This window comes from Salmo trutta, chromosome 16 (assembly GCF_901001165.1).
Source record: "Salmo trutta chromosome 16, fSalTru1.1, whole genome shotgun sequence".
In the NCBI taxonomy this organism is placed as follows: domain Eukaryota; kingdom Metazoa; phylum Chordata; class Actinopteri; order Salmoniformes; family Salmonidae; genus Salmo; species Salmo trutta.
Window position 1 is genome coordinate 13,142,837 of NC_042972.1, and position 24,600 is coordinate 13,167,436.

General features: G+C 42.8%; 1 pseudogene; it reads right to left on the reverse strand.

The window, feature by feature from the left end:
• Positions 1 to 422: 422 nt before the first annotated feature.
• LOC115150115 (thymocyte selection-associated high mobility group box protein TOX-like) overlaps positions 423 to 24,600 on the reverse strand; it is a 163,543-nt pseudogene continuing 139,365 nt past the window's right edge.

Here is a 24,600-nt window from a genome sequence, read left to right on the forward strand (position 1 = left end):
AGTACAGGGACTGTCATTGGCAAAAGAAAATGTAGCAAGGGAGAAAGAAATAAAAACAACAACAAACAAGAAAAGAAAACAAAAGAAATAAAAAAATGATTCAATGAGAAGAAGAAGAAGGAAAAGAAGAAGAATGCTTTTTGCTCATTTTATTCCAATTAAAGCTCAGTTTAGTCCCTGAGGGGGACTATTTTTCTTTACTCTGAGACAAAGATGAGAGCTCTAGAATCAGGCAGGAGAAGAAATACGTTGAGAGAAAAAAAAGAAAATCGCTAGTAGTCATCGGAACTTTGCACAAATCTTTCTAAAAACCGAAAGATTACATTGACAAAAAAAGGGTGGTGGTTGGTGGTGGTAGGAGTGGGTTGGGGGGTTGGGGAGGTGGTGTATGTGGGGATGTTGAGGGCTGACTCCCTGGTGTCTTTTCTTGTCGACGGCGACCTCCCGTTTCAAGTGAGGTAGAGTGGCTTGTCCCTGGCTATCATGCTGCCACTGAAAACAAGAAGAGAGGGAGATGGTGAGAAGAGAAGGAGGAATCGGAAAACAAGAAGAGAGAGAGCGGGTGTGAAGAGAAGGAATAAATAAAACACAGACTTCCCCTTCCCATTTGAAGTACAGTAGGGACAATTATAAAACTAATATTGAAGGAATAAAGCATGCCATGTGTTTGTTGGAGTACATTCCAAACAGATGTGCCTAACAGAACTATTCAGGTAACACTAGAACCGCTAAAGCAGTCATTTTGACTGCACATTATTTATTTATTTTTATACCATTTTTTAAGTCATGCCCCCTCTGTCCTTGACTTTTCCTAAATAAATCTATATAACAAATTGTTGTTGTTAGAATGTCATGTTTTTGAACGGTTTCGCTCCATTGCCCCTCCTTCTCCCAACAGTAGGGTCTGTGCCCCTCCTTCACCCAACAGTAGGGTCTGTGCCCCTCCTTCTCCCAACAGTAGTGTCTGTGCCCCTCCTTCACCCAACAGTAGGGTCTGTGCCCCTCCTTCTCCCAACAGTAGGGTCTGTGCCCCTCCTCCTCCCAACAGTAGGGTCTGTGCCCCTCCTCCTCCCAACAGTAGTGTCTGTGCCCCTCCTTCACCCAACAGTAGAGTCTGTGCCCCTCCCTCTCCCAACAGTAGGGTCTGTGCCCCTCCTTCACCCAACAGTAGAGTCTGTGCCCCTCCTTCTCCCAACAGTAGGGTCTGTGCCCCTCCTTCACCCAACAGTAGGGTCTGTGCCCCTCCTTCACCCAACAGTAGGGTCTGTGCCCCCTCCTTCTCCCAACAGTAGGGTCTGTGCCCCTCCTTCTCCCAACAGTAGGGTCTGTGCCCCTCCTGCTCCCAACAGTAGAGTATGTGCCCCTCCTTCTCCCAACAGTAGGGTCTGTGCCCCTCCTTCACCCAACAGTAGGGTCTGTGCCCCTCCTCCTTCCAACAGTTGAAAGTGCAGTACCCAGCTGGTAATAACCCCGATAATTTCCTCGAAACTGAACCTAAACTCTACCGAAATTAATTTCACACATATAACAACAGGTGAATAAATTAGGTAAATTATGATTGGGAGGAAAAGAGGAGAATGAGGATGAGTTGATGAGCAAGGGGAAGCAAATGCATAATTCTGTAATCACCAATTGTGAATGAAGAACAGGGCGGGCCAGTCTATTGTACCGATCCATTTTAATGTGCCCCCTTCACATGTGCCCCCTTCACATGATGAGACATCTGGTGGCATGTCTTGTGGGGTATGCATGAGGGTCCGAGCTGTGTGCTAGTAGTTTAAACAGACAGCTCAGCGCATTCAGTATGTCAATACTTACAAAAACAATTAGTGATGAAGTTATTAATGTTAGTGATACGTGTATATTTAAGGGCCAGCCGTGCTGCCCTGTTCTGAGCCAATTGTAGTTTTTGAAAGTCCCTCTTTGTGGCACAGGCTTTACTCAGAGCCAGTGGCAGAGTGGCAGGTCATTAATAAAGATTGAAAAAAGTAAGGGGCCTAGACAGCTGCCCTGGGGAATTCCTGATTCTACCTGGATTATGTTGGAGAGGCTTCCATTAAAGAACACCCTCTGTGTTCTGTTAGACAGGTAACTGTTTATCCACAATATAGCAGGGGCCTAAAGCCATAACACATAAGTTCCAGCAGCAGACTATGATTGACAATGTCAGACAAATCAGTCATTTGTGTAAGTGCCGTGCATGTTGAATGTCCTTCCCTATAAGCGTGCTGAAAGTCTGTTTTCAATTTGTTTACTGTGAAATAGCATCGTCTGGTCAAACACCATTTTTTCCAAAAGTTTACTAACAGTTGGTAACAGGCTGATTGGTCAGCTATTTGAGCCAGTAAAGGGGGCTTTACTATTCTTGGGTGGCGGAATGACTTTTGCTTCCGTCCAGGTCTGAGGGCACACATTTTCTTGTAGGCTTAGATTGAAGATATGGCAAACAAGAATGGCAATATCATCCGCTATTATCCTCAGTAATTTTCCATCCAAGTTGTCAGACCCATGTGGCTTGTCATTGTTGATAGACAACAACAAAAAAATGTACCTCTTCCACACTCACTTTTCGTAAATCAAAATTACAATGCTTTTCTTTCATAATTTGGTCAGTTATACTTGGATGCGTAGGGTCGGCATTTGTTGCTGGTATGTCATGCCTAAATTTGCTAATCTTGCAGATTAAAATAATTAAAGTAGTTGGCAATATCAGTGGGTTTTGTGATGAGTAAGCCATCTGATTCAATGAATGATGGAGCTGAGTTTGCCTTTTTGCCCAAAATGTCATTTAATGTGCTCCAAATCTTTTTACTATCATTCTTAATATCATTTATCTTTGTTTCATAGTATAGTTTCTTATTCTTTTTATTTAGTTTAGTCACATGAATTCTCAATTTACAGTATGTTTTCCAATTGGTTGTGCAGCCAGACTTATTTGCCATTTATTTTGCCTCATCCCTCTCAACCATAACATGTTTAAATCCCTTATCAATCCACGGGGATATAGCAGTTGTATAGTCATTTTCTTAATGTGTCAAGTGCAGCATCTGGTTGCTCCTCATTACACACCACAGACCAGCAAATATTATTTTCATCATTAACTTAGGAATCTTTACAAAAATTCTTATATGACCTCTTATACACTATATTAGGCCCAGCCTTTGGTTTACTTAGATATGGCTACTATATTGTGATCACTACATCCAATGGATTTGGATACAGGTTTAAAGCAGATTTCTGCAACATTAGTAAAGATGTGATCAATACATGTTGATGATTTCACTCCTATGCAGTTTGGAAATACCCTGGTAGGTTGACTGACAACCTGAACCAGGATTCAGGCACTGGTTACAGTTTGAAGCTTTTTCTTGAGTGGGCAGCTTGATAAAAGCCAGTCAATATTAAGGTCACCCAGGAAATATATCTCTCTGTTGATATCACATACTGTACATTATCAAGCATTTCACACATATTATCAAGATACTGACTGTTAGCACTTGGTGGTCTATAGCAGCTTCCCACAAGAATGGGCTTTAGGTGAGGTAGGTAGCCATATTACTTAAACAGTATTTAACATGAGATTCTCTCTAACCTTCTGACATTTCTGTAGAAAATATAGCCATGTATTGCTACCGCTGTATCATCAAAGGTATTATCTAAGTGAGTTTCAGAGATTGATTTCATGAAATTTGTTTCATAGGCTACATATGTTAATGTGGGCTATTTTGAGCACTTTTTTGCGATGCTTGATTTATTTAATTGCTTTACTGGGAAGCTTGTCAGAAGTAGACATGAACATTTTATTTCTGTTTGAGCTGATAGTGCAGAGGGTGCTGCACACAGTGGACTTTCTACTAGGACACACTGCCTCAGTGCTAACAGTATGACTCTTGTTCATAGGCACATGATTACTGTGTACAATAGCTGTAAGATCGACAGAGGCATTCAGGACAGTTACAGGAACATAATGAAGTTACTTACATTGTGACTGCCAACGCCCCACGTCGATAATGTACATTTGCTGCAGCATTACTACAACTCAGCGACACAATGGTAGGGATTATCTGAGCTGGGCTTGGGTCATTGATAAGTCATTGTCTCAACACAGCCTTTACATTTACATTTAAGTCATTTAGCAGACGCTCTTATCCAGAGCGACTTACAAATTGAAGGGTGTGGACAGAGTCCAGGAGCCAAGATGATTTGGATGTAAGCATGAGCTGACAATAATTGACTATTTTTGACTGCTGTCATATTGACACTTACTGTAGCTGAGCCAAAATTGAGGACTGAAATGGTACAAAGTCAATTCAAGGACACAAACAGTAGTATCAAAGGTCTTTTTGAATAAACATTTGAGACAGCATTAAATAATACAATTGTGTACTCAAAGGCATTCACTTGAACTGTTAAAATAGCATTGAATAATACTATCTCTGCCAGTTTATCGGACACAGATTAAGTATTGGACTAAATAATCATTCTGAATGGAAAATCTCCATTGAAATAGTTTCTTAGTCCCAAGCTAGCCTTACTCTGGGTCTAGAAAACTGTCCCCATTCTAAGGTATAAACAGTATAGAATTACAAATAGTTTCCTATACAAAGCCGATACTGGTCTAGGCTGTCTCACCCTGCAGTGGTTGCCACCACACTCCCCGATCGACAGTATTCACTGTCCCACTCGTGGTTCTGTCTCCCTCCAGGGGTAGGGGCCCCTGGGACTGGGAACCCACACTTTTCTGGTACTCTGACTGTAGGTGGGAAAATCCCTATAGGAGAGAGAGAGAGCGATGGCCATGGCATTAGTTTAAGTCTCTGACAATGTATACTGGCCATATGGAGAGGGGAGAGAACAAGAGAGAGATGCAGGGGGAGGGGATGGAGAGGGAGTGGAGGAGAGAGGAGAGAGGAGAGACAGAGAGAAAGGGAGAGAGAAAGGGAGATATTCCAGCCACAAATGAATTAAAACATAGGGGCCATGGTGTTAGCTTTGCACAGCTTTTAGTTGATGTGTTATTCCAACCTGGCCTCAGAGCAAAACGTATTATATATTACTAAAATATGTGCCACTCCGTTTAGTATTATATGTAACTTTATGTTAGGTTGGATTACCAATGTAATAGTGGTCGTACAAAATAATATGAATTGTAGCATGAACAGTGCATTCGGAAAGTATTCAGACGAGTGACGCAGCGGTCTAAGGCATCTCAGGTCAAAGGCATCACTGCAAGTCCCTGGTTTGAATCCAGGCTGCATCACATCCAGATGTGATTGGGAGCCCCATAGGGCAGTGCACAACTGGCCTAGCATTGTCCAGGTTTTTATTTTACCTTTATTTAACTAGGCAAGTCAGTTAAGAACAAATTCTTATTTTCAATGATGACCTAGGAACAGTGGGTAACTGCTTTGTTCAGAGGTTAGAATGACAGATTTTTACCTTTGTCAGCTTGGGGATTCAATCTTGCAACCTTTCGGTTACTAGTCCAACACTCTAACCACTAGGCTACCTGCCACCCCACCCCAGTTTGGCCGGGGTAAGGCGTCATTGTAAATAACAATTTGTTCTTAACTGACTTGCCTATTTAAATTATGTAGACAGGTGTGTGCCTTTCCAAATCATGTCCAATCAATTGAATTTACCACAGAGTAGACTAAACAATTTTTGCTCTGACCAGGCTGGTTGTTCTTAGTTCTCTGACAACTTATACTGGCATATGGAGAGAGTAGAGAGAGACAGAAGGAAGAGGGGAAGGGATTGACATAGGAAGAGAGGGAAAGAGATAGGAAGAGAGAGAGAGAAAGAAACAGGAGGAGGAGAGACTTGCTCTTTACTTAAGGCCTGAATGCCAAATTCTGCTACATTTCTATTTTAGATGAGTTTAAATGCTAATTGGTTTGGCAGCATAGTACCTCAAGCGAGCCAATAACATGTACATTTTAAGTTGAGATAGAGACTAATAGGAGAGAGAGAGCAAGAGAGTGTAACGAGGGGAAGGGAAAGATAGTTACTGAGTATAATGTATACATGCTTGTGATGCAAAGCTGAGGAACGGGAATGTGAATAGAGCTGCTTACATCTAAAGCAGATATCATGCTATTGTATTGTAGCTACAGTGGCAAGAACAAGTATGTGAACCCTTTGGAATTACCTGGATTTCTGCATAAATTGGTCATAAAATTTGATCTGATCTTCATCTAAGTCACAACAATAGACAAACACAGTCTGCTTAAACTAATAACACACAAACAATTAAATGTTTTCCTGTCTTTATTGAACACATCATATAAACATTCACAGTGCAGGGTGGAAAAAGTATGTGAATCCCTGGATTTAATAGCTGGTTGACCCTCCTTTGGCAGCAATAACCTCAACCAAATGTTTTCTGTAGTTGTGGATCAGACCTGTACAACAGTCAGGAGGAATTTTGGATCATTCCTCTTTACAAAACTGTTGTCAGTTCAACAATATTCTTGGGATGTCTGGTGTGAACCGCTCTCTTGAGGTCATGCCACAACATCTCAATCGGGTTGAGGTCACGACTCTGACTGGACCACTGCAGAAGGTGTATTTTCTTCTGTTGAAGCCATTCTGTTGTTGATTTACTTCTGTGTTTTGGATCGTTGTCCTGTTGCATCACCCAACGTCTGTTGCGCTTCAATTGGCAGACAGATAGCCTTACATTCTCCTGCAAAATGTGTTGATAAACTTAGGAATTAATTTTTCTGTCGATGATAGCAAGCTGTACAGGCCTTGCAGCAGCAAAGCAGTCCCAAACCATGATGCTCCCTCCACCATACTTTACAGTTGCATGAGGTTTTGATGTTGGTGTGCTGTGCCTTTTTTTCTCCACACATAGTGTTGTGTGTAACTTCCAAACAACTCAATTTTAGTTTAATCTGTCCACAGAATATTTTGCCAGTAGCGCTGTGGAACATCCAGGTGCTCTTTTGCAAACTTCAGACGTGCAGCAATGTTTTTTTTGGACAGCAATGGGTTCTTCCGTGGTATCCTCCCATGAATACCATTCTTGTTAAGTGTTATACGTATCGTAGACTCGTCAACAGAGATGTTAGCATGTTCAAGAGATTTCTGTAAGTCTTTAGCTGACACTAGGATTCTTCTTAACCTCATTTAACTTTCTGCACTGTGCTCTTGCAGTCATCTTTGCAGGACGGCCACTCCTAGGGAGAGTAGCAACAGTGCTGAACTTTCCTCATTTATAGACAATTTGTCTTACCGTGGACTGATGAACATCACATTTTCAGAGATACTTTTGTAACCCTTTCCAGCTTTAAGCAAGTCAACAATTCATAATCTTAGGTCTTCTGAGATCAAATTTGTTCGAGGCATGGTTCACATCAGGCAATGCTTCTTGTGAATAGCAAACTCAAATTTTGTGAGTGTTTTTTATAGGGCAGGGCAACCAACATCTTCAATCTCATCTCATTGATTGGACTCCAGGTTATCTGATTCCTGACCTCCAATAGCTTTTGGAGAAGTCATTAGCCAAGGGGTTCACATAATTTTCCCAACCTACACTGTGAATATTTAAATAATGCATTCAATATAGACAAGAAAAATACAATAAGTTGTGTGTTATTAGTTTAAGCAGACTGTGCTTGTACATTGATGTGAATTATGACAAATATATGCAGAAATCCAGGTAATTCCAAAGGGTTCACATAATTTTTCTTGCCAGTGTATATCAGTTGAAGTCGGAAGTTTAACATACACTTAGGTTGGAGTCATTAAATAGTTTTTCAACCATTCCATCAAATTTGTTGTTTAACAAACTACGTTTTGGCAAGTCGGTTAGGACATCTACTTTGGTCCCAAAATTATTTCAGAAGTTTACATACACTAAATTTACTGTGCCTTTAAACAGCTTGGAAAATTCCAGAAAATGATGTCATGGCTTTAGAAGCTTCTGAATAGGCTAATTGACATAATTTCAGTCAATAGTAGGTGACCTGTGGATGTATTTCAAGGCATACCTTCAAACTCAGTGCCTCTTTGCTTGACATCATGGGTAAATCAAAAGAAAATTGTAGACCTCCACAAGTCTGGTTCATCCTTGGGAGCAATTTCCAAATGCCTGAAGGTACCACGTTCATCTGTACAAACAATAGTACGCAAGTATAAAACACCATGGGATGACGCAGCCGTCATACCACTCAGGAAGGAGACGCGTTCTGTCTCCTAGAGATGAATGTACTTTGGTGCGAAAGGTGCAAATCAATCCCAGAACAACAGCAAAAGTCCTTATGAAACAGGTACAAATTATATCCACAGTAAAACGAGTCCTATATCGACATAACTGAAAGGCCGCTCCGCAAGGAAGAAGCCAGTGCTCCAAAACCACCATAAAAAGCCAGACTACGGTTTGCAACCTGCACATGGGGACAAAGATCGTACTTTTTGGAGAAATGTTCTCCAGTCTGATGAAACAAAAATAGAACTGTTTGGCCATAATTACCATCCTTATGTTTGGAGGAAAAAGGGGGAGGCTTGCAAGCCAAAGAACACCATCCCAACCATGAAGCACGGTGGGTGGCAGCATCATGTTGTGGTGGTGCTTTGCTGCAAGAGGACCTAGTGCACTTCACCAAAATAGATTGCATCATGAGGAAGGAATATTATGTGGATATATTGAAGCAACATCTCAATAATCAGTAAGGAAGTTAAAGCTTGGCCGCAATGGGTCTTCCAAAAGGACAATGACCCCAAGCATACTTCCAAAGTTTGTGGGCAAAATGGCTTAAGGACAACAAAGGCAAGGTATTGGAGTGGCCATCACAAAGCCCTGACCTCAATCCTATAAAGCATTTGTGGGCAGAACAGAAAAAGCGTGTTGCGAGCAAGGAGGAATACAAACCTGTACTCTGTTACACCAGCTCTGTCAGGAGGAATGGGGCCAAAATTCACCCAACTTATTGTGGGAAGCTTGTGGAAGGCTACCCGAAAAATTTGACCCCAAGTTAAACAATTTAAAGGCAATGCTACCAAATACTAATTGAGTGTATGTACACTTCTGACCCACTGGGAATTGTGATACAGTGAAATATATGTGAAATAATCTGTCTGTAAACAATTGTTGGAAAAATTACTTGTGTCATGCACAAAGTAGATGTCCTTACCGACTTGCCAAAACTATAGTTTGTTAACAAGAAAATGTTATCAAATCAAGCTTAGCATTCATTTTACAGGCAGTCGATACATATCAAAACTATCGCCCCTGAGGAGCACGGAGCTAACAATATTTTTTCGAAAAGAAGCAGATGCTATTTTTGTGGTAACAATTGTGTTTGCTGAACTAAACCGTATCCCCATCCAACCCTGCACACGTCATTGTTTCACTACTCTTTTTACTCAACGTTCTACACTTAAAACTGATTCTGGACCATTAGCTAATAATGGAATTGGTAATGGAATGCTGATCCAAACTAGTTGCTAAGGTTACAGAGAACCAAACGGTTCTAAGTTGTTTTGAATTAGGAATGAGTAATTTAATAGGATCTCTATGGTTCATACTCTCCACACTAGCCTACTGAAAAGTGAGCATGTCCACTATTCCTTCATATAATTTGGTGATATGATATATGCTGGTGATATCGGCATTCCCAGAGTCACACTAACCTGCTGGCCAGGAGGAGGTGAGTGAAGGGAAGCCTGGAGTCCCATCTGGTGGGAGATGATTGGCTGGGACTGGCCGTGCTGCATGCGGATTGGCTGGTTGAGGAGGGAGTTCTGGTGCATGGAGAGCTGTTGGTGCAAGGGCGGGCTGATCTGGAACGAGGAAGGGGGAGAGGCACTAATGCTGGGCAGCATCTGAGACTGGCTGAGGGTCCGGGAGAGGGCGTGACGCGGTGCCCCCCGCGTAGCTCTGCAGGTCCGACAGGGGAAGCCCCCTGGCCCCAGACTGTAGGGGGAGGAGGGCTGGGGTGGCACGCTGTACAGGGGTGGATTGGGGGGCATCATGTGGGAGGAAGGCTGGCTCGTCTGGACACTTTTCGTCTCCACAGGGTCATTGTAGGTCTGAGGACAGAGGGGAAGACAAGAGGGACAAAAAGGACAGTTAAAATAGGTATTACCCAATATATTACACAGCTAATTTATATTGGTGAGATACAGGTATGTCAATGCAAATATATTACCCAATAAATTACACAACTAATACACTAAATTGGTAGAACATATGAATACAGTCAGGGAAAAAAGTATTTGATACCCTGCTGATTTTGTACGTTTGCCCACTGACAAAGAAAGGATCAGTCTATAATTTTAATGGTAGGTTTATTTCAACAGTGAGAGACAGAATAACAACAAAAATATCCAGAAAAACGCATGTCAAAAATGTTATAAATTGATTTGCATTTTAATGGGGGAAATAAGTATCTAAATCAGAAAGATTTCTGGCTCCCAGGTGTCTTTTATACACGTAACGAGCAGAGATTAGGAGCACACTCTTAAAGGGAGTGCTCCTAACCGCAGCTCGTTACCTGTAAAAAAGACACCTGTCCACAGAAGCAATCAATCAATCAGATTCCAAACTCTCCACCATGGCCAAGACCAAAGAGCTCTCCAAGGATGTCAGGGACAAGATTGTAAACCTACACAAGGCTGGAATGGGCTACAAGACCATCGCCAAGCAGCTTGGTGAGAAGGTGACAACAGTTGGTGCGATTTTTCGCAAATGTGTTTGCGATTTTTCGCAAACACAAAATAACTGTCAATATCCCTCGGCCTGCACCATGCAAGATCTCACCTCGTGGAGTTGCAATGATCATGAGAACGGTGAGGAATCAGCCCAGAACTACACGGGAGGATCTTGTCAATGATCTCAAGGCAGCTGGGACCATAGTCACCAAGAAAACAATTGGTAACACACTACGCCGTGAAGGACTGAAATCCTGCAGCACCCGCAAGGTCCCCCTGCTCAAGAATAAATATACAGGCCCGTCTGAAGTCTGTCAATGAACATCTGAATGACTCAGAGGACAACTGGTGAAAGTGTTGTGGTCAGATGAGACCAAAATGGAGCTCTTTGACATCAACTCAACTCGCCGTGTTTGGAGGAGGAGGAATGCTGCCTATGACCCCAAGAACACCATCTCCACCGTAAAACATGGAGGTGGAAACATTATGCTTTGGGGGTGTTTTTCTGCTAAGGGAACAGGACAACTTCACCACATCAAAGGGACGATGGACGGGGCCATGTAGCGTCAAATCTTAGGTGATAACCTCCTTCCCTCAGCCAGAGCATTGAAAATGGGTCATGGATGGGTATTCCAGCATGACAATGACCCAAAACACACGGCCAAGGCAACAAAGGAGTGGTTCAAGAAGAAGCACATTAAGGTCCTGGAGTGGCCTAGCCAGTCTCCAGACCTTAATCCCATAGAAAGTCTGTGGAGGGAGCTGAAGGTTTGAGTTGCCAAACGTCAGCCTTGAAACCTTAATGACTTGGAGAAGATCTGCAAAGAGGAGTGGGACAAAATCCCTCCCGAGATGTGTGCAAACCTGGTGGCCAACTACAAGAAACGTCTGACCTCTGTGATTGCCAACAAGGGTTTTGCCACCAAGTACTAAGTCATGTTTTGCAGAGGGGTCAAATACTTATTTCCCTCATTAAATGCAAATCATTTTATAACATTTTTGACATGCATTTTTCTGGATTTTTTGTTGTTGTTATTCTGTCTCTCACTGTTCAAATAAACCTACTATTAAAATTATAGACTGATTATTTCTTTGTAAGTGGGCAAACGTACAAAATCAGCAGGGGATCAAATACTTTTTTCCCCCACTGTACATCATCCACTCAGGTCCCTCTATGTGAAAATCATGATGTTTAGTTCATTTCAGCATGGAAGTCACATCCCCTGAGCTGCTTAATTTCATTAGACATTCCATCCTTTCATAGACTTTAAATGGCAAACGTATATGTATACGTTGCTGCGGTATGAAATATGTTCAGGCCCTCTCATTAGCTGTCACAGTTGTTGACGTGAGCTATCGCTGTCTGCTATTTGGTAATGGCATACATACTGTCTATTGAACAGAGCCAGATAAATAATCAATGGAAAGATGGATAGAAGACTAAAGACGAGGGAGATACATTTGCAGGTCAAGTGGAAAATGAAATGGTAAAGAATGGTGAGAGATGGGTGGGAGTGAAGTGTGTGTGTGCTCCCTTCCAAGCACTGAACAACCACAACTGAAAGCAGTACTATTTTATACTATACTATACTACTAAGCCTATTCTATGAACAACAGGTGAGTATTATTTGTGGAGATTTAGAAACGTGAAACTTCCCGTTTAAAGGGACAGGCAGTAACAAGGTAAGGAAACCAATAATTTATCATTTGGGTTAACTATCCCATTGTGTCCCTTGGTGGGTTGAAAAGCACTAAACTCCACTTTGACTTTCTGAATGAATGAACCTCGTTAACGTGGGGTTTTTAAACGAGACATTTACTGTAGTCATCAAGCTCCATTTGTTTGTGTTCTTTTCCCCCCAACATAGATTATCAGTGTGCGTCACAAACAAAATGGTAACAGGTGCATGCCGAACACACCGGGCACGTGACTCGTCCAAAATATCACTCTGCCGATTTCTAATTACATTCAATTCCTCTGTCCTTGATTCCCACTTCTCTTCAGCAATTTAAACACACTATTTAAAGAGGACTGCTTTTGAATGGCTACATGTACTATGTGTGTTGTTGTGAGTGGTGGTGAATGAATGGTAGATTTGCAGTTTTTTTCTGCCTGTTTTAATTTCTTTTAAAGGCCTGCCAATCTGCACACACATCAATCAAGCCCTTGAATACGAGATGTGTCAGAAAGCAATATTTAATTACGCAAACGAGTGGTGAGAATGGGCTTTATTAAAGGGGAAAAACCTGCAACTGGTAAAGAGAGAGGTTGATGAATAAACTGTTCATGCCTTAATCAAGGCATTTGTTTTGGGCTTGTAAGCCTTGGAGGAAGTGTGAGGCCATGGGGACCGGTGGGAGGCTGTTTAACATGGTAATGCAATTTGGGTTTATGTGAAGGGAAAACAATGGAGTGAAGACATGGAAATGGAAGAAATAGGTGCTTGCCACTAAGACTGGCACATGAAAAATGTTAGTAGAATCTATGATGCAATCCTACTGTATATTATGCATCTAATCCGGTTCTGAATTTGTACTTTAAGACTCAAAGTTGAGAAACATTAATTGATTATCTTGTCTGAAGTCTAAATATATATATAAGTATATATGATAAGTTAAATACAGTATGTCTAAATATCTAGGGGAAAGAGGAAAGGTTTGAACAATGAGTGGATGAAGCAATGTTACACATGTGAAGGCATCTCCATGTATTATTAAATACATTCAAGTACATTACAGTACTGTATATCAAATCCATGAAATCCAATTCAGATCGGGATTCAACTCAACTCAGATTTTCTTTTCAGACCTCCTACAACCACTTGTTTTCTACTCTGTACTGGAAATGTTTGGCGTCAATATTGCCAGAGCAGCTATCAAATCTCATCTCCAACAACCCAGAATACAACTGATGTGAGCAAGCCTCAGGCAGCCCCAGGCAGATCCTCAGACAGTTCCTCGGTCAGTTCCTCAGACACTTCCTCAGTCAGTTCCTCGTGCAGTTCCTCGGGCAGTTCCTCGGTCAGTTCCTCGGTCAGTTCCTCGGTCAGTTCCTCAGACACTTCCTCAGTCAGTTCCTCAGTCAGTTCCTCAGGCAGTTCCTCAGACACTTCCTCAATCAGATCCTCTGGCAGTTCCTCAGACACTTCCTCAGTCAGTTCCTCGGGCAGTTCCTCGGTCAGTTCCTCGGGCAGTTCCTCGGTCAGTTCCTCGGTTAGTTCCTCGGGCAGTTCCTCGGTCAGTTCCTCGGTCAGTTCCTCAGGCAGTTCCTCAGACACTTCCTCAGTCAGTTCCTCAGGCAGTTCCTCAGAGACTTCCTCAGTCAGTTCCTCAGTCAGTTCCTCGGTCAGTTCCTCGGTCAGTTCCTCGGTCAGTTCCTCGGTCAGTTCCTTAGGCAGTTCCTCGGGCAGTTCCTCGGGCAGTTCCTCAGACACTTCCTCAGTCAGTTCCTCGGGCGGTTCCTCGGGCAGTTCCTCGGTCAGTTCCTCGGTCAGTTCCTCAGGCAGTTCCTCAGTCAGTTCCTCAGTCAGTTCCTCAGGCAGATCCTCAGGCAGATCCTCAGTCAGTTCCTCAGTCAGTTACTCAATCAGTTCCTCAGTCAGTTCCTCAGGCAGTTCCTCAGTCAGCTCCTCAGTCAGTGGTCCCGTGGGGCTCAGTTGGTAGAGCATGGTGTTTGCAACGCCAGGGTTGTGGGTTCGATTCCCACGGGGGACCAGTACGGGGAAAAAAATGTATGAAATGTGTGCATTCACTACTGTAAGTCGCTCTGGATAAGAGCATCTGCTAAATGACTAAAATGTAAAAATGTCAGTTCCTCAGGTGGCAGAACCAGGAGCCACCATACTAAGCAATGCTCACTCATGCTTCTACAGACACACACACACACAGAGACACATACACATGTACACACATACGTAAGAACATACATAGACACGCACAAAGACATGCACAGAGACACACACACACAGCCACACACACACAGTCCCCACACACACCTTTCGTCCATCCCTTCCTCTTGCCATGTTGCAAATAACACAGACGAATAAAGGTGTGTGTGTTTGGGCCCTAATTTTCACCGTTCTCTTCAAAGCATACACAAATAAACCTTCTCCAGTAGGGCCGCACGGAGCCCCTACCCCAGGATGAGAGAAGAACTCTCCATCTAATTTATTATCCCTTATATCACCACTGACCCATGTATATCAGAGACGTGACCCCCCCCCCCCCCCACCATTACCTTGGTAACCAGAGTGGCTCGGTATGTGGCCAGGGCTTTCAGGTACTCTTTCTTCGCCGCCTCTGTTTTCCTCTTGTAGCCCTGCGAGAGAGAGACAAACAGCAACAAAGCAGTGGTAAGTGACAAGGTGCTAAGCTAGGCTAAGCATTTTAAATGACATTTTGGTCATTTAGCAGACACACATGAACAAATACTCTAGTATATACTGATATAAATACTATAGTATTCCCTGTAGTGTTTTTGCGGACTTTCCTGTAGTATTCACTCTAGTATTTACTGTAGTATACTGTAATATTTACAGTTAACTATAGTATAAATACTGTAGTAAAATAAAACTGTAGTATATACTATATTATACAACGGGTAGGTCTAATCCTAAATGCTGATTGGTTAAAAGATCATTCCAGCCGGTGTCTATTCCACAAGTTACCACCGGCTAAATCTATGATGTTAAAATGCCTATTTACTCTGTTCCATCTGACTGCGCAATCCACTGTCTCATCATCCAGCCAGGCACTTTATAAACTTCATCTCCACTATAAAAAGCATCTGGAAATTATCCCACATTTCTTTTAGACTAACATTTAGTTTTCAACAGCGATTTGTATTGGCTAGCTAGCAAGCAAGGGATACGAACGTTGCCAGCCAGTATGGCAATGGAACATTTAGAACAAATGACTGGGTCGCGTCCATAGTTACAGAACAAAAAGACTGAACGACTCGGTCGCTTCTCTAGCAACTGAACCGATAGAACGAACGACCAGCTGGCTTGGGTAGCAACCCTAGAAATTTAATGAATAAATTCATCAAAATAACGTTTTTAATGAAAATTTGTCAATCATTATTTGAATAGGTTGGTAACCCGTTCTACAAAAGTGATAATGCCCTCAAAGACAGTGTTTGGAGGATATATTGGCATGGTTTGGCGTCCCTCGGCTTCTTCTTGGGCCTAACAACACCCGTGCCAATATATCCTCCATACACATTTGAACACACTGTACACACATCTTTCTATTGTGTTATTGACTGTACGTTTGTTTATCCCATGTGTAACTCTCTGTTGTTGTTTTTGTCACACTGCTTTGCTTTATCTTGGCCAGGCCGCAGTTGTAAATGGGAACTTGTTCTCAACTGGCCTACCTAGTTAAATAAAGGTGAAATATATATATATTTTTAACATTTTTAAATGGCTTCTTGGGCATTATCACTTAAGTAATTACTGTAGTGTTTTTGCAGATTAATGTAGTATTTACTATAGTGTTTTTCAGATTAATGTAGTATTTACTGTAGTGTTTTTGCAGATTAATGTAGTATTTACTATAGTGTTTTTGCAGATGAATGTAGTATTTACTATAGTGTTTTTGCAGATTAATGTAGTATTTACTATAGTGTTTTTGTTTTATTATCTTTGACACAGAGATTTTCTCTTTCAGGAAACCTACTGGAGAAACGCTAAAAGAGCAGATTTTCCATAACCTGTAGATAAGCAAGACTGCAGTCTGAAGAGATAGTTCAGAGCTTCTATACTTTTCTATAACCTGTAGGGAACACAATATATGGTCTATATTTGGCATATAGGTTTCTAACTTATAGGTGTCACAAATTGGGATATGGGGGAGGGGATGGAAAATGTATATGTAAATGATATGCTCTAGTATTTACTATAGTTAAAAGTGTTTTTGTGGACATTATTGTAGTGTTTACGACAGTTGTTACTATAGTTGTTTTTTTCCCCAGATAATACTGTAGCATTTTCTATACTATTCTAAAGAATACTACACCATTTTATAGTAAGTACTACACATGATTAAGGGATACTACAGTGTGTAGTATATAGTATTCTGCAGTATACTACGGTTTACTATAGAATTCTATAGTAAGCACTGTAGTATTGTATAGTAAAAAGTAGTCTTTTTTAAATGTGGTTAGACTAAAATCACTCTGTTTTCTTGTTGTAGCCCTACGAGAGACAAACAGAAACAAAGCAGTGGTCTGTTTTTTACATTACATTTTCATAATTTAGAAAATACTATTTTTGAGGCTAGGCTAGACATTTTAAATACATTTGTATCATTTAACAGACACTCTTTTTTAAGTACAGGGCTAAAAGCCCTGGGGTCCTGTTCAGGTGGGTGTTACAGAACTTTCAGATAGAAATGTATAATGTAGAACAGAAATGATTGTCTGTCAGGTTGAATGGAGGATTTTGTCTGCAACATTCTGAAGGTTTCACCACACTGCATTCAACTCTGGTCCCTATTCCTTCACAACCTAGAAGACACAATATTTGACTGAATGATGCATATAGTACCAATACCATGTGAACCACTGGAAAAAGAAACATCCCATTCAGTTTTGTGTTGGTTTTCCCACAGTGATCGAATATGTCTGAAGAGGATGTGCAGTTGAGGAAGAGAGGGAGGAGGAGAGGGATAACAGGGGGAGACGTGGCGTTTAGAGAGAGAGAGAGGGGTGTGATGAAATAAAGGTAGAAAACACTATTTGCCACTCTGCATTTCGCTACACTGTTTTTGCCTCCATTAAAGCAACACATCACTAAATTAGAGTTGATGTCCCATCAAAGCAGACAAAAATTCCAAACAGCATTAGGCAATGGACATCCGCCGAACAAACCTCAAATGATACACGTTCAGAAGGGAAATTCAAGTTAATATAATAGCGTGTCAGTCATGTGGGGTTGCCAGCATTTGCCAAGGCTGAGACTGAGGCCCCCGTTCCTTTTTGATGGTAAGAAAACAAGAGTCCATCCTTAAAATGGATGAAAAATCCCTTGCCTACGTCCCAAACGGCACCATATTTACTAAATAGTACATTACTTTTAAGTACAGTAGTGCACTGTGTAGGGAATAAGTTGGCATTTGGGATGCACATTCCCGCTCTTGGATTCTCTAGGGAGTCCTTCTACAAAATAGACTGCATGAGCAGAGAGAGGATAATTAAAGTTCTCTTCATAGAGTTCTTATAGACAGGTCGTTCTCTGATAGAGATGGGTCAGAATTACCATTAGGCATTCATACGTTGCAAATGCACACAGACAAGCTAGCAACGCACACATGGGTGCGCTCACATCTGAAAGACACAGACACACACGGTGGATAAGGCACGCGCATGCACGCACGCACGCACGCACACACACACACACACACACAAATACACACACACACACACACACACACACACACAAATGCACACTTGCACTGCAGCCTTCTATAGGGGGAGTAAAAAGAGGCTTTTGCCGCAAGAACTGATGTTTATCCTCCCATCTACATCATATATCTGCATGAATCTATTCTCTCCCTCTAATGGCATGAACGTCAAAATAGAGCGAGTGGAGGGAGGAGGGGAGTGACCATATATGGTGATGTGTCATCCTTGTCTGCTTTGTTTCCACATTACATATATTCATATCGAAATCTGTTAATATACACAAAAACATCTGGACATATATCTTAATCCTAGAACAAAAAAATGGAACAGACTGTGATGATATTTCTGGGTTGGAAGTTGCAACCTTAGCTCCTCAGTCCTTAAATAATGATAGAGCCGGCACTGCCTATTTAACGAACCCCTAAGTACTCCCAGCAGCTTTCATTTCAAATTCATTTAACACAGCTAATGATTCGTCCGACGACGGATACTTTTAAATAAATTACCATGCCTAAGGATTCTCTAATTATTCCAAAGTGAGTGGATTCATTAGCGATTGAAGCCGTCAGAGGCTGCAGGTCGGGATGAATTAGAAATAACAAAGCTTCAAGGGAGCATATGCCACGGTCGTAATCCTGACACGGGGGGGGTGTCCCGCAAGAATTAGCCGGTAATTGTACCTTAATGAAATCTTCTTGTTTGATAACCAGTTAATTATAGGAGACAATAACTCCTGAACCCTTGCTGACACCAACTGAGTGATTACCCCCACAATCTCCCCCATCTTCCCCATGAAGAAGATGGAGAGAGAGACAGAGAAGGGATAGAAGGAGGGAGAGACAGAGAAGAGATAGACGGAGGGAGAGACAGAGAAGAGATAGACAGAGGGAGAGACAGAGAAGAGATAGACAGAGGGAGAGACAGAGAAGAGATAGACGGAGGGAGAGATAGGGAGAGACAGAGAAGAGATAGACAGAGGGAGAGACAGAGAAGAGATAGACGGAGGGAGAGACAGAGAAGAGATAGACAGAGGGAGAGACAGAGAAGGGATAGACGAAGGGAGAGACAGAGAAGGGATAGATGGAGGGAGAGATAGGAAGAGACAGAGAAGGGATAGACAGAGGGAGAGACATAGAAGGGATAGACGAAGGGAGAGACAGAGAAGGGATAGACGAAGGGAGAGACAGAGAAGGGATAGATGGAGGGAGCGATAGGGAGAGACAGAGAAGGGATAGACAGAGGGAGAGACAGAGAAGGGATAGACGGAGGGAGAGATAGGGAGAGACAGAGAAGGGATAGATGGAGGGAGAGAGAGAGAGAGAGAGACAGAGAAGGGATAGACGGAGGGAGAGAGGGAGAGACAGAGAAGGGATAGACTGAGGGAGAGACAGAGAAGAGATAGACTGAGGGAGAGAGACAGAGAAGGGATAGACGGAGGGAGAGAGGGAGAGACAGAGAAGGGATAGACAGAGGGAGGAGATAGGGAGAGACAGAGAAGGGATAGCCGAGGCAGAGGACGAGAGAAGGGATAGACGGAGGGAGAGATAGGGAGAGACAGAGAAGGGAATAGATGGAGGAGAGAGAGAGAGAGAGACAGAGAACGGGATAGACCGGAGGGGGAGAGAGGAGAGACAGAGAAGGGATAGGACTGAGGGAGAGACAGAGGAAGAGATAGACTGAGGGAGAGAGACAGAAGAAGGGATAGACGGAGGGAGAGAGGGAGAGGACAGAGAAGGGGATAGACTGAGGGAGAGAGAGGGAGAGACAGAGAAGGGATAGCCGAAGGCAAGAGACAGAGAAGGGATAGACGGAGGAGAGATAGGGAGAAGCAGAGAACGGAGATAGATGGAGGAGCAGAGAGAGAGAGACAGAGAAGGGATAGACGGAGGGAGAGAGGGGAGAGACAGACGACGGGATAGATGGAGGGAGATAGAGAGAGACAGAGAAGGATAGACTGAGGGAGACGAGGGAGAGACAGAGAAGGGATAGGATGGAAGGGAGAGGAGAGGGACGAGAGACAGAGAAGGGATAGACTGAGGGAGAGAGAGAGGGAGAGACAGAGGGGCGAGAACCGAGAGGACGGAGGGAGAGATAGGGAGAGGAGAGAAGGGATAGATGGAGGGAGAGAGCGAGGGAGAGAGAGAGGGAGAGAGGGGGAGAGGGAGGGAGAGGGGAGAGAGGGAGGGAGAGAGAGGGGAGAGGGAGAGGGGGAGAGGAGAGGGACGAGAGGGAGAGCGAGAGAGAGAGAGGGGAGTAGAGAGAGAGAGGGAGAGAGAGAGAGGGAGAGACAGAGAAGGGATAGCCGAAGGCAGAGACAGAGAAGGGATAGACGGAGGGAGAGATAGGGAGAGACAGAGAAGGGATAGATGGAGGGAGAGAGAGAGAGACAGAGAAGGGATAGACGAAGGGAGAGAGGGAGAGACAGAGAAGGGATAGATGGACGGAGAGAGAGGGAGAGACAGAGAAGGGATAGACGAAGGGAGGGACAGAGAAAGGATAGACTGAGGGAGAGAGAGGTTGGGGAGGAGGGAGAAGGAGAGGGAGAGGGAGAGAAGGGATAAATGGAGGGAGAGAGGGAGAGAGGGAGAGACAGAGAAGGGATAGACAGAGGGAGAGATAGGGAGAGACAGAGAAGGGATAGACAGAGGGAGAGAGGGAGAGGTTGGGGAGGAGGGAAAAGGAGAGGGAGAGACAGAGAAGGGATAGACGGAGGGAGAGATAGGGAGAGACAGAGAAGGGATAGACAGAGGGAGAGATAGGGAGAGGTTGGGGGAGGAGGGAGAAAGAGAGGGAGAGACAGAGAAGGGATAGACGGAGGGAGAGATAGGGAGAGGATGGGGGAGGAGGGAGAAAGAGAGGGAGAGGGGAAAAGAGAGGAGAAATTGAAGGAGGTAGGGTGAGGGAGAGGGGAAAGGGAAAGAGAGGGGAAATTGAAGGAGGTAGGGCGAGGGAGAGGAGAATAGGATGGAAAAAGAGAGGAAGAGGGGGATTGAAGGAGGTAGAGCAATTAAGAAATAGTTAGAAAGAGAGAGACGGAGAAAAAAAAGAGATAGATGCAGAAAGGGGAGTAAGAGATATAGAGAGGGTTTGGTTCAAAAGCCTGTCTTTTGCCAGAACGACTGTGTTTCTCTCTCTCTTCTGACCTTTCACGGAAGCACACCTACAACACAACAGACTCAATTAAATAAAGCTAAGCACTTCTTTCCCCTTTCTAACTGTTTTTCCTTTATAGCCGTAAAACTGGGGATTGATCTGAATCTGAACAACAAAAACAAGAACATTTTTTTTCTTATTTTGGGAGGGGGCTGGAACACATAGTCACCTTGAGGAATAACAAAGACAAATTGACTGATTGATCTTAGACCACAAAGCAGAGACCTCGGGGGATGAAATACTCTATAGGAGAAAATAAAGTTTCTGATGAGGCTACGAACATAAAATACATTAAAAAAGATGCCTCTAATATGCTCAAGCACAACTTGGCCAACAATAAGTCATGCAGTACAAAATAACTAAACGTGAACCGAGCTCACAGAATAACATAGTTTATGATGTTAATAAATCTGATACTCAGTAAGATTCAGTGCTGCTATCTTATCATTTCAATTGGGAATTGCTTGTTTTCTAACACAGGTAATTGGAAACAGAGGACATTCATTTGTTATTACAAATATGTCTGCGGCAAGGGAATGTGTTTACATTCTAGTTATGCTGGCTCCAGAGGGTCTGTGACATAAAAGTACACCTCATCAGTACTGTAGAACTGACAACAGACAAACTCTACAAGAAACAGCAATCATCAGTTTGAAAGGGGAGATTTATTTTATTTATTCAGGAAATACTGAAAACGTCTGTATAGAAATAGGCAGTCTATAGCTCCATTTCTAAGGCCCTTCCAATATGGCGGCCAATTTGATTTGATATATTGTTGCTGATGAAAAAGTGTTTTTAATAGAATTTAAGGTGTCACTCAGAGGAAGAAGCTCCTCCCTTTTGCATAATCTTTGCATGTGTAATCATCAACTTTGTATCATGATGATCTGTATCATCATCTCAAGTTGATTTGGCCGTTGTGGGCTAAAGAACCTGATTTAACACATGACAGCACAACCCAATTGAGTACAATTAAGTATAGGACAACATATCAAATTATTATTTCAACGAAAGAGTTTCCCTTTAACAGTCTTTTAAATGTTTATTTTTTTTACAGATAATCCTCCTGTGAAGGACAAATCCCATTCAATGTAATCTTTGTTTGGAGAATAAAATTACATCAGAAAAATAATACAGAGTGTTGAAAGAGCCAGGACACCAGAGGGTTAAGAACCCAGCAAACAAGAACATTTCAGGAACAGATGTCCTTGAGGCGGATTCAAGGACGAGGCAATTGCTAATCTAGTATTCTCAGCATGATCAAATCACCAGGGCAACAGATATAAATAAAAGTGCAGGAAATGAAGAATTCGCATTCAAGGGTGTCAGGAGCAAAATGAAGATTCATGCTGAAGAGGGCCTGGTGAAGGAGGCAAGAATTAACTGCAAATAAAAGGACACCCAGCCTCCCAATGTCCAGCTGTATAAAGTAGGTTTGGGGAAAAACACACTTACGCTGTGCGATGGCGATGCACTTTGTCATAGAGACAGGTGCTTTTATTTGACACGCAATAGGTCCCTGCCCGAGTGGATATTCTAAAAATAACAGTCTTGTTTTGGACCGACATCATCAGACTATCTCATTTGTTGCTATGGGGCCCAAGTTTCTTAAACTTGACATTGCTGTAACTCTATGGGAAAGAGTATCCACAGTAATTACACTACGCTTTCAATGCCATTGTAATTGATGTGTAATAATGAGATCTACATTGAGTATATACTTCATGAATAACATCTCGTTCCTTCATACACGACATGCATCACATAAACCAGGCATCACATAAGCCAGGCATCACATAAGCCAGGCATCGCATAAGCCAGGCATCACATAAACCAGGCATCACATAAGCCAGGCATCACATAAGCCATGTATCACATAAGCCAGGCATCACATAAGCCAGGCATCACATAAGCCAGGCATCACATAAACCAGGCATCACATAAGCCAGGCATCACATAAGCCAGGCATCGCATAAGCCAGGCATCACATTAGCCAGGCATCACATAAACCAGGCATCACATAAGCCAGGCATCACATAAGCAAGGCATCGCATAAGCCAGGCATCACATAAACCAGGCATCACATAAGCCAGGCATCACATAAGCCATGTATCACATAAGCCAGGCATCACATAAGCCAGGCATCGCATAAGCCAGGCATCACATAAACCAGGCATCACATAAGCCAGGCATCACATAAGCCATGTATCACATAAGCCAGGCATCACATAAGCCAGGCATCACATAAGCCAGGCATCACATAAACCAGGCATCACATAAGCCAGGCATCACATAAGCCAGGCATCGCATAAGCCAGGCATCACATTAGCCAGGCATCACATAAACCAGGCATCACATAAGCCAGGCATCACATAAGCAAGGCATCGCATAAGCCAGGCATCACATAAACCAGGCATCACATAAGCCAGGCATCACATAAGCCATGTATCACATAAGCCAGGCATCACATAAGCCAGGCATCACATAAGCCAGGCATCACATAAGCCAGGCACCACATAAACCAGGCATCACATAAGCCAGGCATCACATAAGCCAGGCATCACATAAGCCAGGCATCACATAAGCCATGTATCACATAAGCCAGGCATCACATAAGCCAGGCACCACATAAACCAGGCATCACATTAGCCAGGCATCACATAAGCCAGGCATCACATAAGCCAGGCATCACATAAGCCAGGCATCACATTAGCCAGGCATCACATAAGCCAGGCATCACATAAGCCAGGCATCACATAAGCCATGTATCACATAAGCCAGGCATCACATAAGCCAGGCACCACATAAACCAGGCATCACATTAGCCAGGCATCACATAAGCCAGGCATCACATAAGCCAGGCATCACATAAGCCAGGCATCACATTAGCCAGGCATCACATAAGCCAGGAATAACATTAGCATATTGAGAGCTTGGGACTATAAGGTCCTATCTGTATTTTTGTCTAAATGTAGTTATTGACATTAGCCTTGTTCTATTTCAATGTTCTCTACCTTCAGAAAGTATTCAGACCCATTGACTTTTTCCACATTTTGCTACGTTACAGCCTTATTCTAAAATGGATTAAATTAAATGTTTTCTTCAGCAATCTACACAAAATACCCCATAATGACAAAGCAAAAACCTTTTTTTTGTTTGCAAATGTATTAAAAATAAAAATCAGAAATACCTTATATACATAAGTATTCAGACCCTTTGGTATGAGACTCGAAATTGAGCTCAGGTGCATCCTGTTTACATTGATCATCCTTGAGATGAATCCACCTGTGGTAAATTCAATTGATTGGACATGATTTGGAAAGGCACACACCTGTCTATATACTGTAGCAGAAATGTTTTGGTACCCTTCCCCGGATCTGTGC